Consider the following 15,548-nt stretch of genomic DNA (forward strand, 5'->3'; position numbering starts at 1 on the left):
ACTTTGGAGTCATCTTTGGCTCTTCTTGATCTCTCATCTCATACCCAATCTATCAGCAAATTTTGGCAGCTGTGCTTTCAAAATACATTTGGAATGTAAAACCGCTTGGGACCACTTCTTCCTCTACCGTTCTGTTCCAAACTGCCCACATCCCTTGCCTGGATTTTTGCAATAGTCTCCAGCTAGCATCCCTGTTCTGCTCTTTCTCTTGTTTAGTCTGTTTTGAGTTTAACAACCAGGGAAATCCCTTAAAAATATCCATCAGATACTATGTCACATCAGTCAGAATGGCTATTAATTATTAAAAAGTCAAAAAACAGATGCTGGTGAGGTTGCAGAGAAAAAGGAATGCTTTTACACTGTTGGTGGGAATGTAAATTAATTCAACCATTGTAGAAGACAGTTCAGTGATTCCTCAAAGACCTAGAGGCAGAGATACAATGTGACCAAGCAATCCCATTACTGGGTATATACCCAAAGGAATACAAATCATTCTATTACAAAGACACTTGTGTGCAGTACTATTCACAATAGCAAAGACATGGAATCAACCTAAATGCCTATCACTAATGGACTGGATAAAGAAAATGTGGTACATATACACCATGGAATACTATGCAGCCATACAAAGGAACAAGATCATGTCCTTTGCAGGGACATGGATAGATTTGGAAGCTGTTATCCTCAGCAAACTAAAGCAGGAACAGAAAACCAAACACTGCATGATCTCACTTGTAAGTGGGAGCTGAATGATGAGAACATGTGGACAGATGGTGGGGAACAACACACACTGGGGCCTGTCAGCATTGGGTGACGGGAGGGGAGGGAGAGCATCAGGAAGAATCGCTAATGGATGCTGGGTGTAATACCTAGGTGATGGGATGATCTGTGCAGCAAACCATCATGGCACACTTTTACCTATGTAACAAACCTGTACTTCCTTCGCATGTACCCCTGAACTTAAAAGTTGAAGAAAAAACATATCCATCAGATTATGGCATCTCTGTCCTCAAAATCCTCCAAAATTCCACATCCAGGAAAAAATGTCCTTTAAAAGCTCCTCATCTTACATAGATGAAAAATTAAAATCTATGCATGCCCCCCCATTTTCTGAGTCTGTGGCTGTCCTGCCACTCTAGCCCTGATGCCCACACTCCTGCCTATTCCGCCTCTCTGAGCCCCTCTGTTGCACTCGCCTCACCAGTCTCTTTTCTGAGAGCCTTTGCATCAGCTTCTTTCTTCCCAGAATGATTTCCCCAGATATCTGCAGGGTTCCTTCCCTCACCTGCTCAAGTATCACTTTCTCAGAAAGACCTTCCTTGTTTACAAAAGCACTTCCAATCATCCTTCCCTATTTTATTTTTCTCCATAGTACTTATCACCATATCACACATACACACATCCATCTATATTCTTATTTATTCTGTCCATAGTCTGTTTCTTCTCACAAGAATATAAGCCCTATGAGAGCCAGAAGGTCTTTTTAAAAAAATTTGTTTCGCTTAATATTACAATCCTAGCACCAGAAATAGTTTCCGGTACATAAAAAGCCCTGACTAAGCATTTGTTGAGTTAATGCATAAATGATATATAGATATTTTTAAAGTATGCACTTTGATGAAAGAAATTTTAAGAAACTATAACTAGTAATTATTTTAGAGGAGAGAGAATTTTGTAAATTTCTGTATTTGTTTTTCCTGACCATGTATATTGTTACTTTTCAGAAGTCAGAATTATAACAACACAAATTATAATGGCAGCAAAATGATAGGATATCTGTTACTTTTTTTCTATATACTTCTTTTTTTTTTTTAAGGTAAAAAAAGGTTTTAAATAAACCTACAGATTTTTAAAAATTGCTGTTAAAGTTACAAGCAAGGTCAAACAGTAGTGGAATAACAAATTGCCGAGCTCACTGAATTGCCCCACATCTGAAGAACTATGTGAATTTTAAATGAAGAAATAGTATAAGATGCCTAACAAATGACACAAGCGATAAGTGATAAGTGTTCTGATTTGAAGTACAGAGAAGAGTTTACTGAGGTTTGATTATATTATGTGTAGCTAGAGGGTGAACACCATTTCTCCTGCTATGGTCATTCATGTATCAACTAATAATAATACGGTTGTGATGTAATGTAGCAATGGAAAACTTGGATCTGGTAGTCCATGTTCAGAAACAGAATAGACTGAGCTGGTTTTATTAGTTTGAGTGATAGGTTATTATATTAATGGCTCCATCCGAGACAGGGTGGCCCTCGCTCATTCTAGTGCTGACTAGGCCCCATTTCGTAATGAATGATGGCCTCTGTCAGCCACCAGCACTCTCATCATCCAACATGTACAAAGAAAAAAGTTACTAATAATTCAGGCACATTTTACCAACTTATATCCAAAGGTATTGACAGGGCAGTATTGTTAAAGCATGCTGAGTTTTCAGTTAACTGCATTAAAAATATGCGAACTCAAGTAGAATTATCTGCCAATATTATGAACATATGCTCCTTTTTTTAACTAATAAATATTTCTACAGATATGAGACTAATGAAGCACACAGTGATACTGCCTTTTCATGATTATTAAATATACAGATTCTCGAGAGATACTAATAGATTTAGGTCATCTCAAGCATAATTTCATAGAAAACCACTTCAAGTACCAGGCTTTACTTAGCATATTATCTATGATGAATGAATGTGGTATGAACACACAATTGCAGAAAATAAAAATAAACACCTTGGCTTGTTGAGGTATATATTTCATGCTCAGTACACTTAAATAACTTTTTAAAACAAACATGTTATATTATTTATATTTCAGTGGCCTTGTTACATTGTATTGGATGCTGGGCTTCACCAAATTACAAAAAGATCTTACAGTCAAGAAGCTGTCCCATTTTTATTCCATCTCAGTCACAGAAAGACAGCCTTGATGCTAAAAGCATTTTATATTTTTTTACGAGATCATCAGCTCAGGATTTTCTGATATCTCTCAATTTTTCTCCACTTCAGCTTTTCTCACAGGTAATAACAAAGCTATTTTGATAGAAATGTAGCCATCTTATGGTTTTCTTTTTAAGTGGGGCTCCCTGTTTTTCCCAATTTGAAACAGTAGGTACAGCAAAGTACATCGGAGTGGAAAGAGGGCAAGTGAGGAAGCCACACATTCTCCCGGATGTTTCAGGAATCCAAAGTCTGAATTCTCTTTCGTTTCTGTTACTAGTTCCTGGTGGTCCCTTCTAGATATTTTCTGAAACTAAACTTGTTTCCTTTTGCCACCTTTTTCTTGACTTTTTTTTTTCCAGTGCTGTTTTTTTGGAATGTGTAGGTTTGGTAATTTTTATCATTTTCAAGACTGATTGCAGTTATCTCTATTGTTTGTTATTTTTTCCTTTGGTTTTCACCATTCGCTTTTTCTACTTCTGTTCATTTTGTTGTATCACTTATGCTTAATCCTTTCTTAAACTAGAGTTCTTTGTGGTCTCCATTCCCTTGCTCTCCTTTAAAAATGCATATAGTAAGACTCAAGTCCCATTTATATTTTGTCTGAATAATACATATATATTCATAGTGAACCATGTTAAATAAAATTAATATTCTGAAATTCTCATATCATTCCTATTTTTCTCAAAAATAATCAAAACTGAATTTTTCATAATTGTTAAGATATTAAAAATATCTGTCATTTAAAATTTCAAGATATAAATAGAGAAATCTAATGTAGTATAATTTTGTTCATTTTTAGCAAATGGTCCTGTCTATAAATTTTATTTTAGACTACTAAACCACCTAGATCATGCCAAGTGGTTTATTAAATTTCATAGAAGTAAGAGCTTTAGAATACCTGTAGATTTCATTCAGGATGAAATAAATATAAAAGAAACATCTCAGTATGTGCTTTGGTTGAGGCTGGGGATTAGGTGTGTTTACAGTTAGGTAAATTTCTGAAAACTAAATTCAGGGACTAAAATTGGATTTGATTTCAAACAATCCTTCCCTAGCATATGCACTGGTTGCTACGCAACACAATTTAATATCAACAAATGATGCCAAGTGATTTTTGCATACTGTAATTGGCTTGCAAGTTTTGCTGCTTGAAAATTGTGAAGAGAATGTGATTATTTAAATTTCAATGGCTATGTTAAAAATGCTAATTTTTATAACTAAACAAACCTACAACAAAAAACCTACATCTTAAAACTGAAGAAAAGAACTGTCTTCTGTGATAATAAATGTACGATAGTCTGCAAAGTTCTTCTTCCACCCCTTGGGAAAGCATAGACCATATTGAGGTAACTTTTGATGCTGGTCTACTCACCTAGCTTCTCTGATGAGTTGGCTGTGGAAAGCCTATATAGAGGCAGAGCTCAATTAGTGTAATTTATGTATCCTTGGACGTCAATCATTCCTGTTGAGAGGTGGGACTCGCAGGCTCTCAGTGCATTAATTAAGAGCTCATCTCAGCAGAGCCATCTTTCTACCTAAGGACCAAAAAGAAAGTTTTAATTAGATTTTTAAAAGCAAGTATGTCATATATGAAAGCAAGTATAGTTCTTTAGTTGGTATAAGAGGCAACAATTGGAAGGGGCTCAAGACAATGCAAAGGGCACCAGTTCTCAGTCATCTGTGACATTATGAGTAAGTGGGGGAGCTTCAGTCTTAAACATTGGTTTCGACCTTTGGACAATAACTTCATGAAATCGCTGAAATTTAGACTATGTTGTTTCATTGCCAACATAATTACTGGACCCCTGTCTAATTATCGATGCAGAGCTGATGCTGCTTGAATGCAATTACAACGTTGAGGACAGACAGGCGTTTTCTCTGATGGCTGGCTTTTTGTTCCAGGCTAGCTTCTGACTGAATATGCAACGGGCAATACAGTGCAAGTTCAGCAAAAGGAAGTGAGGGGACTTGCACGAAACATCAATTTCATGGGTTCAGTGATGGAGGGAGTGTGCCCTTGCCAGCCAACCTAAAAATACAGGGACTCGAGAGAGGTAAAAACTAGCTAGGCTCACTGGTGTCAGCTGCTTGAGACAGGCTGTTCTCCTGGAATGGCTTGTGTGAGGCCATCAAACATACTCCTTAGGGCTCACTTGGGAAATAATAGATACATTATTGATTAAAATATTTATAAATTAAGGGAGGGAAAACAAATTTTAAAAGCTAGTTTAGATTCTACAAGGAAAATATATCTACTCATAGCTATTAACCCCTCCCCCTCCATAATTAAGGAGGGGGGTTCAGAATGCATGCTTGGGAGAACGAAAACAAATGTTTGCCAATATCTGGAAAAAAGCAAATAGGAAAACTAACCTAAAAATGTAGGGACTCGAGAGAAAACAAAAGGAAACACTACCGAACAATCAAAACACTACTCTTAGAAATAGTGAAGAAATTACCAAACCTAAATATTCTAAAACATCAGCATTGGAAAAAGCAGAGGTACAAAATTTCTGCCTTCAGAAAGGTTATAGATGATGGGGACATATAAAGCCAAGAACAATGAGCACAAAATAAATGATGTCATAAGAGTAAGGGTGTTTCTAACAAACAGGACCAGTACAATGGGCAGATGATTTGGAAAGCTCTGGCTCAAAAGAACAGAACGTGTGTTCCACTGTTTCTCATTGCTGTTATATTTCATTTAATTTTTTCTAAGGGAGGGTGTTTAGGAAATCCAGTTACTGTATACACTATAAATTTACCACCTAAGTAGCATACTTGACATGTACTGAATAACAGCCACAAACCTGACAAAAGAAACTATAGATTTTACAGGTATATAGCTCGTGCAGTATGTTTCTAAATGATAGTGTACGATGAAAACGTTACTGTACGGACAATTTGTCAGAAGAATAAAGCTAGAAAATTGTAACCCATCATTTATGTTAATGTTCATAAAGATATTTTATAATGCTTTCTCAGGTCTTTCCCTTCACATATTTTTCCAGCTATTTTTCCTCATTTATTGTGCTGTATAATGTTTATTGCACAATACATAGAGTAGTACTCCCCAGATACGAGTTGGCAATTGTGCTGGTTACACCAATCTCATGCGCCTGATAAATTTATGTAATACCACATCCTGCATTTGAGTACCATTACTGTGTCTTTCAGTGCACAAATTTTATTTGCATTAAAGCTAGGGCATATCCCAAAGTCAGAGGACCACTTGGGCATATCGTACTCAAGGATGTCTAAATGGTAATACTAACATATACAGTGTTGTGTCTTATGGTTATGTGCAAGTTATTTACCTCAGGAATCTCTGTTTTCCAAGCAATCCTCAAATTATTTTTATGATAGACTGAGGACAGAACATGTTAAAATTAACAGACACTGAATGCAGTTATTTTTAAAGCAGAAAAACCTCATGATGTGCCTCTTCATGTGTTGTCAGCGTTTTTTTCCCCCTGAAGAAGTTACATGTGGTCTTATAATCTGAAGACACCTTCTAGCGACATTGACCAGGGCTACTCTGTTATACATGCCTTGTCAGTTCCTATGAACCGTGTTTCTTAAGAGCATGACAGGAGGAAAAGGCTTCAGAACAGGCAGCACATTTTTGTGCTTTTAGCCAAAAATATGAATTTTCTTATTACTAAAATGTGTAGCTCCACAGGAAGCTAACATTAGGATTTAGGGTAAAAGTAAGCATTTTCCTGAATAAGAACTTTTTTGTTTTTCTACATGAAATCTCAGCTGGATGGGCCCTTTCAAAGTTAGCTGAAGTGGAAGTTCAGGTTAAACTGTAAGTGGAGCAATGTGTCTGTACTAGACTTTGGGATTTGCTCTGAAATTGGTTGCAATGGTGCCATGGTGTTCCAAGGAAGAGAACTTGGTCTGTATTTGAAGAATGGTAGCTGATGGAAGACCTGAGTTCATCTCCCCAACCCTTGTTTCAGAAAATTCACATTGTTTTTCAAAGATTCTTGTCGTCTGAGACTCTATTAGATACTTGACTTGGTCCAAGAGGCTCACCTCCCCAGGAAGTGATTGTGTTATGGGCCACATGTTTCTCCTGGTTCCGCCTCTTAGCAGCCAAGATGGCGGCTTCAGGACAAGAAAGCGCACGCATCGCCTTTTCCCCTAATACTTCAATGGGCCTCCTTTAGTTCCTGTCAACATGGCAGAGACTGTTTTATATATTCATTTGGTGAACTGGGGGTTTATGAAACAGTGAGTCCCCACAGACAATCATGGAGGCTCAATCAGCTCCAATTCAAATTTTAATTTGTTCATGATTTAAAAATAACCGAGCTGAGGCCAGGATTATTGGTTTTTAATTGTATTTGGGTGTATACACTCACATAAAGCTATGTGGCCCTGGAAAACAAACAGATTGTATCTACTCACAGAATAGTTTTTCCTAGGTGAACCAGTAAAATTTTTTGAACATATAGCTAACTCATTCAGAGAAATCGGCCACGTTAGTGTATATTAATTTGCCACGTCTTCTATAGTCGTAGAACTTATATCCAAAGGCAAGCTATAACGAAGCTCTGGATAAAATGGTCTAGTTCTGTTGTCTTATCATTGGCAATTACATGTGAAAGAGCAGGTTTATTATTGTGTAACAACCTCTACTCTTTTTGCATAATTGTGTCAGAAGGACTAGAAATTTATATTTTCTTTTTTCTTTTCTGAGACGGAGTTTTGCTGTTGTTGCCCAGGCTGGAGTGCAATGGCGCCATCTCGCCTTACTGCAATCTCTGCCTCCCAGGTACACGCAATTCTCCTGCCTCAGCCTCCCAAGTAGCTGGAACTACAGGCATGTGCCACCACGCCCGGCTAATTTTTGTATTTTTAGTAGAGACAGGGTTTCACCATGTTGGCCACGCTGGTCTCAAACTCCTGACCTCAGGTCATCTGCCTGCTTTGACCTCCCAAAGTGCTGGGATTCCAGGCATGAGCCACAATGCCCGGCCAAAATTTCTTATTAGAATATGTTATAAGAAAAAAAAAATAGACATTAAATTAGAACTTTAGGTTCAAATCACATGTAGCATTTATAGCAGAAACTGGGACTCCCAGAAGTCTTTAAATGACAAAAATACCAACTTTGAGTTTCTGTAATTTAGTTGGCAATTCTGAAATTTGTTATCGGAGACTATTTATTTCTATAAATGAGAACCCATACAGCAAAATGTACAGATACTAATTCGATCTAGTAGCACTAAGGAAAGACAAATCAAGTCTTGCTCTAGTGTTTACTGGAATGTGTGTGTTTGCAGAACAGGAATGGGTTAGTGCTCTGTAAAATCTATTTATTTAGATAGAGTTTGTCCCAGGCCATATAAGAGAGATGTCTAGGTGGGTTATCAGTCTTTCATCGTGGACATTTTATTATTTAGTTTTAATGCTGAGATATTTTATTGTATATGAGCCTAAAGGTTACCTGCTTTGATATGTTTATAAGACAGAATATTAAATAAATGATGATTTAGTGCAATATTGATGCAGTATTACAGTAAGTTTATATATTTTTAAACTTTTCCCAATTCTGACTGAAGAAAAATGATTAATTTGTAGTGACTTTCTTGACATCTAAATTATTGGAGGGAAAACAAGCATCAAGTTTTATGGGCATTAGGTTACGTAAATTATGTCAACTAATATTTGTTTATATGGGATGCTACAAGTACCACATTATTTTCTTGTAACTCTTTTACAAGTTTAAAAACAACGGGGGAACATAATTGAAGTACTTTATTAAGGACATGTTCTAATGTAATTTTTGAATAAAAATTACTGCTTATAATAAAAAAATGGCAGTTAGTGTAACTTTAGAGGTAAAGTCACAGTGGTGAAAAACAGTAGAATAAATCTATATTTATTTTTAAAATAATATATATTTTTTACATACCCAGTTCCTTGCATTTCCTTGTAAATTCTATATGTGGGCATATTAGCACACCTAATTCATACTTGTTAATTGCTTCTTTATTAACTTAAGTTTAAATTATTTTCTTTTAAAGAACATTGAGAGCGGTTAACTTTTTAATATTCAACAAGTATTCTGTATTTCAAAATAATCTTGTTAATGTCATGACGTTTGAAAAGCTTTGCTTCTATCAAGTCATTTCTTTGACGAACCTATGCACAGGAGATTTTAAAGAGAGCTTTTGGTTTATTCTATGTTCATTTTCACTCCTTACCAAGACTTAAAGTACAGATAAGTATCTCTTATTCTCATATTCTCAACAATTTGAAGCAAGGAAAAAAATAGAGAATTCTTTTTCTGTGCTTTGGGAAATATTGATCCTTTTTTCCTGTGCTTTGGAAAATCTTGATCATATTTAGCCAGTTATACTTACATGTAAAATATGAATCTCTTTGAAAATTGGTCTTCTGCAGTCAACATCGCCTAAAAAAAACTGGTCATATACACATATATGTGTGTGTATATATGCATACATATGTTTAATGCCAAACCCAAAAATCTTCAACTTCTTCCATTGTTAGTACTAAGAGCTGTATGTATGTGGTGGCGATGTAGGGGGTGAAAATGAGGCCTGATTGATTCATTCATACATGTATTTATTCAATTAATTTTTATTGAACTCCCAAACAAGTGGTGAGCACTAAGCTGTCTTCTGGGGATTAAAAAAAAAAATGAGCAAAACAGATGAGGACCCTGCTCTCATTAAGCTTCTGTTTTAGTAGAGAGAGAGATATATATATAGGTGTTACCTAAGAAGACCTCAAAGTATTTTTACCTATTCAGTCTTCACATTTACCTCTTTTATTTGCCATGGCATCCTGAAATATTATCAGTTCAGTGATGTTCACTTTCCAAAAACATTCATAAACATACTTTGTATTGAAGTCTGATTTGCCATATAAGATGATTGAAAAAGCAATTCTAAATCACTTCTAGGCATTCAGTATAAAAGGAAATTTTCAAAGATACGTTTATGGCCTAATAATTAAATCTGGATGAATATGCCTGCTGGGAACTTCTACAATAATAAAATAGAACGGCAGGTTCCAAACCGCAAACAATGAACTTTTTCTTTCAAAGATTTGAGTCACAGCATATTAGTATTTAATGGATTTTGCATTTTTAAATGCATAATGTCAGAATTCCTTGGTAAGAAGTCTTACTAATTATTCAAGTACAATGCAAACGGTTCTGAAAAACAAAGAATGGGAAGCAGATACTCAAGTGCATCCCTCTTCTGGGGACTCTAAGTGGCTGAAACAGGAAGATACAACTTTCTTGATTCAGATCTGGAGGCTCTCCTTTCCCCAACCATAAGCCTCATGAGATACTTGGCTATTCTGTCTTTTTCTGCCTTCTACAGACTAGTCCAAAGCTGGTAGCATCATCCAAACAAGTGATGCCCCCAAGAGGAAATGGACGTCTGGAGACAGTATTGATATGGACCCACAGATCTCAGTATGCTCAAGCGGTATCTTAGGCAAAAACAAGGAGAGTGTAAGAGGATGCATGAAAACATCTCTTGATAATCTGGTGATTTCAGTCACTCCTTTCTTATAAAACTGATCACAGAAAAATGACGTTAGTCTCTAGCGATAAGCAACAGCTGAGATTATAAAGATATACAAAACTTTCCAAGTCTTTCAAAAACACAGGCTAAAATCAATAAGAGAGAAGATTTTGGAAAATGACTACGTTTTAAGACCACTTTTGAACATAAATAAATCTCAGAAGATTGGACTTAATATATGTTTATATCTATTTACATCTATCTACCTTTCTTCATTTATCTATCTTCATAAGTCAAAAAAATAAAAATAAATAAGGTCTACTTTCACCCCAGGATAGCAACTTGAATAAATTGCTTATATAATGATTTTAATTCCAGAGGTCCAAAGACAAAAACGCAACTCCCAACCTTCATCTGCATTTTCAGGCCATATAAAATCACAACACTTTAGAGTACTCTCAGTACAGTTAGGCAATTCTAATTTGTGTCCATTCTACTCCTTCATTTCCTTCTTAATAAATAATGGATAAAGCAACAACGGGTCTTTGCTGACTTTTTAATTCTTCCAATATACAAAAATTATCTCCTGGAAATAAATTAACGTCTATACAATAGTCTGCAAATGGTTTGAAAGTAATTTGGTGGTTCTTAAAATGCTCCATGTGTTCTATTTTATATTTGAGCCAATTAATCACTCCACTTATCTTCCCCCCCTCCACTCATCCCACCTCAAAACGCAAGCTCTGTCACACTGAAAAATAATCGAAGAGAGAGTCCTTCAATTATTTTTGCCCTTCTTTTCTTGGTTTGCTATCCAATTTTCTATTAATTGGAACTAACTGACATATTAACAGTACAAATGCAAATGTTATGCAAATCTGAAATGGAAAGCTCTTTTTACTGGAAACACAGTTGATAACTATATAAATATAATAACTGTACTAACTACAGCCCTACCTGATTTATGAAAAAGGTATCCTTTTTCATTATAGTGGCTGCTTAGGCCTTTAAGAATCATTACGTTTTTATTCTACCTTTTTTGTTTGGAATCTTTAAAAAATGATGGCATTGCACATTTCTGTACATTAAGAAACTGACATAGGAAATGAAATTAAAATAACCTGAGTCAAGTTAGTAGAGGGATGTTTCTAGAACATATTGAAGTGGGTGAAATTATTTTGGTGGGCTGTTCCTCCTGGGGTCATTTCTGAGTTTTACAGTCATTTCTTGCCAAGGTCAGTTGATGTACCTCTTTTCTACCATGCATCTATCCTTCTAGCTCCTTCTGCCATCACCCATCCAGTCATTTCTCAGCCAATCACCCACGACTGCTGTTGGGTTTCCTTCAGATTGCAATGAAAGCAAATTGGAACACTGAATTGGGGAAAACCGCCTCATAAGCAAATTATATCCAAGATAATTTTTTTCTTGGACTCATATTCTGTTTCCTTTCCCATTTAGTTTTAGATTCCTTTTGCATTTGAGGATTTTATGTAAGTTTGAGATTGATATTTAAATAAAATACAGCCTGGCCATATCCCATTCATCGTATGCTCCCTTAAGTTATAGGACTCACTCTGGTGCCCAGGGAGGTAAGACTTTTAGAATGATAATTTTCCATGTAAAATTTATTCATAAAAATGTTCATTTGTCTCTTAATTGCTTTGTTAATATATAGTACAGTGGACGGTGGTGACTTGACTTTATTTTCTTTTCTGTGTGTATGCCGAGCAAAGAGAACAGTTGTTCCTTTTAATCAGTCATCTTTGGGGGACAAAAAGTCCATGATAAAAGCCATACTAATTCAACACATTTAATTTAAAATAAGACACACATTGTCTTGCACAGAGTGGGCATTTCATAAATACTTGTTGATTGGGAGGCTGAGGCAGGTAGATCGCTTGAGCTCAGAAGTTTGAGACCAGCCTGGGCAACCTGGTGAAACCCTATATCTACAAAAAATATAAAAAACTAGCTGGGCGTGGTGTCACATGCCTATAATTCCAGTTACTCAGGAGGCTGAGGTAGGAAGATTGCTTGAACCTGAGAGGTTGAGGCTGTAGTGAGCTGGGATCACAGTACTCCAGCCTGCGTGACAAAGTGAGACCCTGTCTCAGACAAACAAAACAAAACAAAAGAAAAACTTGTTGAATTTAGCTCGTTTATAAAATATACTCATTTATTAAAAATTTTACTCATCCCTTAAAAGAAATCTTCATTAATATTAAAATTTAGCAGGAATTCCTAAAAAATAGCACATTTACCTATTTAATACAGTTATGCAGAACTTTAAAAGTATTACCCATCCTCTTTTTTAAAAAATGTATCTCATATGATATTCTTTTTTGCCCCATTACAAAGTGGATATAATCTGAGTAAAGAATCAACAAACTGTAAGTTGTAGTTCTGACATACATCTCTTGCACAGACATGATTTAGATAATCATAATGCGTATCAAATTCATGCTTTAGCTGGGTGGTCTACAATTTATAATGTGGAACAGGATTCTTATAATCTTTATATTATCTTCAGAAATGCTCGTTTTCCATACTGAAAACTGTTGTTAAGGAACAGTCAAATAAATACGAGAATCGCTGATCTTATCTTGTGAAACATATAAACAGCATGAGTCACATTTTTACTTTGGTGGCTGCACAGCTTCAATTTTAGAGCTTAATTTTTGGAGTTGCATTAGCCACATGGAGAAGTCATACTAGAAACTTGTTAAAAATTTAGTATATGGCTTTCTGTGTTGCTTATAAGATTTAGATCGTATTAAATTATAAAGGCATAAAACCCCTCTAAACAGTGAATTTTCTATCAATCCTGAGAAATTATAAAAACAAAACAGAACAACAAAAGCCTATCTGGTCGCGCACTGCAGGTTTCCCCCACTTCCTCCCATGTCTCCCCTTCTTCCTGGGAAACATGGCTGCTGTGATCTGAGAGACCAAAACAGACACCCTTTATCCACGAAGTTAGACCCCAAAGTTATAGAAACAAAGTTACCTACTGTTGGAGGCCAGCTGGCAGGGTAAACTTCTAAACTCCTATAGCTAAACTCCCTAACAATAGGAGCCATCGGCTTGGATTTACAACGCAGACCCCTGCAATTCTAACTGTGGAAAGGACATGCGTTGCAAGCATTCCTTCTGGGCGATTCCTTCAGTCACCTTCTAGAGACTGTGCACCAACAGGCTTTGTATCTTACAGTTCACCTTTTGCTGAGAAGACCAAGTGCCATCTCATTTTAGGGCTAAAACCCTGCCCTAAAGTGCACAGGGGCTATATGCTACATATTATGTTTACCCATCACACATCCCTGACTCCCCTCACACATGTGTATAGTTTTCCCACGAACCTGCTGAATGTGTATGACTATTGTGTGATACAGGCCTTGAGAGGCATAAAACCCAACCTCTCCTGCCCCACTTTGAAGAGAGAGCACCTTTGGTCCACGTGAGAGATTGTCTCTTCCTGGCTTGCAAACTGATATCCCCAGTAAAGGTCGCCTTTCTACTATTTAGCCATCAGTCATCCTGGTGGTCTTTTGGATAACACTGTGTAGCTAGAAAATAATTTTCCAGCTTCTCTCAGACATCGTGTGGCCAGGTATTTAAATTCAGTCTAATGGAATGTGAGCAGTTATCTGTCATTGGACTTGGCCATGTCTCCTGTCGCCATTGGCTGGAAAATGTACATAGCAGTGAACTTGCTGCGACAAAGTCAATGACAATAATGCCCTCATGGGCTGGCAGGGCAACAAGACCAAAGCACTTGGTTCCCTGAATAACCCAGTGGAGAAGAGGCACCGTGGCAGCCTAGACCAGCTGCTCCGACACATGAAAGAGGCATATGTCCTATGTTTAACATACCAAGTTTGGGGTTTTCATTGTCATTTAACTGAACCTTTACTCTAATACATCTATTAATGAAATAGCCACAAAAGTTACGTCTGAAATTTAATTGGTAAAACAAATAAAATCAACCTGGTGGCCTTTTCGGTCCCTCTGAAGAATACATCATGAACTCGCATTAGTTCCTGTGACCTGGGCTTCTGCTACATTCTTTGATGTGTTCCTCACAGGAAGGCTGGGAGGAGGGAGGAGCAGCCATCGTGACTTTGGCTTCCAGAGTCATCCCGGGAAGCACATTTAGAGCAACGACGGTCATATCATTCCCCTTCCTTTTCCACATAGCTTCAATGACCCCTAAGTGTCTTTTGAGGCCCAGATCAAATATCACCACCTCTTCTGGAAATATTTTGACTTTTCCAGTGAGAAATAACTTCTCATATTTTTAAAAATGCAAAATGAATTACACAGAATTATGTACAGAATTGTATCTGTACATGGGACTTCACAGTATTAATAATTACGTATGTATTTTCTTCAGTGTCCTCTATTAAAATGTAAGCGTCCTCAGTGAAAGATTTATGTCTGACTTATTTTGTAGCGTTCACAGTTTTTTGCATGTACTTAGAGCAACATAAATATATATTGTTATACTGAATGAATAACTTCTCATTTATTAAATAATAAAACAGTTCTTACTATGCTTAAGGAAACAACATAATAATGTATCTTAAATGTAAAAAAAAAAATTCACATTCATCTAGAAGCCATATAAACTACTGCTGTCAGAGGTGTTTGAATCAGAGCAACTCCATCTTGAACAGGGGCTGGGTAAAAGAAAGCTGAGACCTGCTGGGCTGCATTCCCAGGAGGTTAGGCGTTCTTTGTCCCAGGATGAGACAGGAGGTCAGCACAAGATACAGGTCACAAAGACCCGGTTGATAAAACAGGTTGCAGTAAGGAAGCTGGCCAAAACCTGCAAAAACCAAGATGGTGATGAAAGTGACCTCTGGTCCTCCTCACTGCTCATTATATGCTAATTATAATGCGTAGGCATGCTAAAAGACACGCCCACCAGCACCATGACTGTTTATAAATGCCATGGCAACATCAGGAAGGTACCCTATATGGTCTAAAAAGGGGAGAGACCCTCATTTCCAGGGAATCTCTATCCCTTTCCCAGAAAACTCATGAATAATTCACTCCTTGTTTAGAATATAATCAAGAAATAACT

The 15,548-nt window shown here is 36.6% G+C and overlaps 1 protein-coding gene across 1 annotated transcript in view; it reads right to left on the reverse strand.

Annotated features, from left to right (window-relative positions):
- Window positions 1-15,548, reverse strand: part of TENM3 (teneurin transmembrane protein 3) — a 2,279,939-nt gene that overhangs the window by 1,056,902 nt on the left and 1,207,489 nt on the right. The window contains exon 5 of the mRNA XM_050789940.1: window positions 4,318-4,480. The gene's annotated coding sequence lies outside the window, so the exon portion shown is untranslated. The remainder of the gene's footprint in view (window positions 1-4,317; window positions 4,481-15,548) is intronic.

Source organism: Macaca thibetana, chromosome 5, assembly GCF_024542745.1.
Source record: "Macaca thibetana thibetana isolate TM-01 chromosome 5, ASM2454274v1, whole genome shotgun sequence".
Classification (NCBI taxonomy): domain Eukaryota; kingdom Metazoa; phylum Chordata; class Mammalia; order Primates; family Cercopithecidae; genus Macaca; species Macaca thibetana.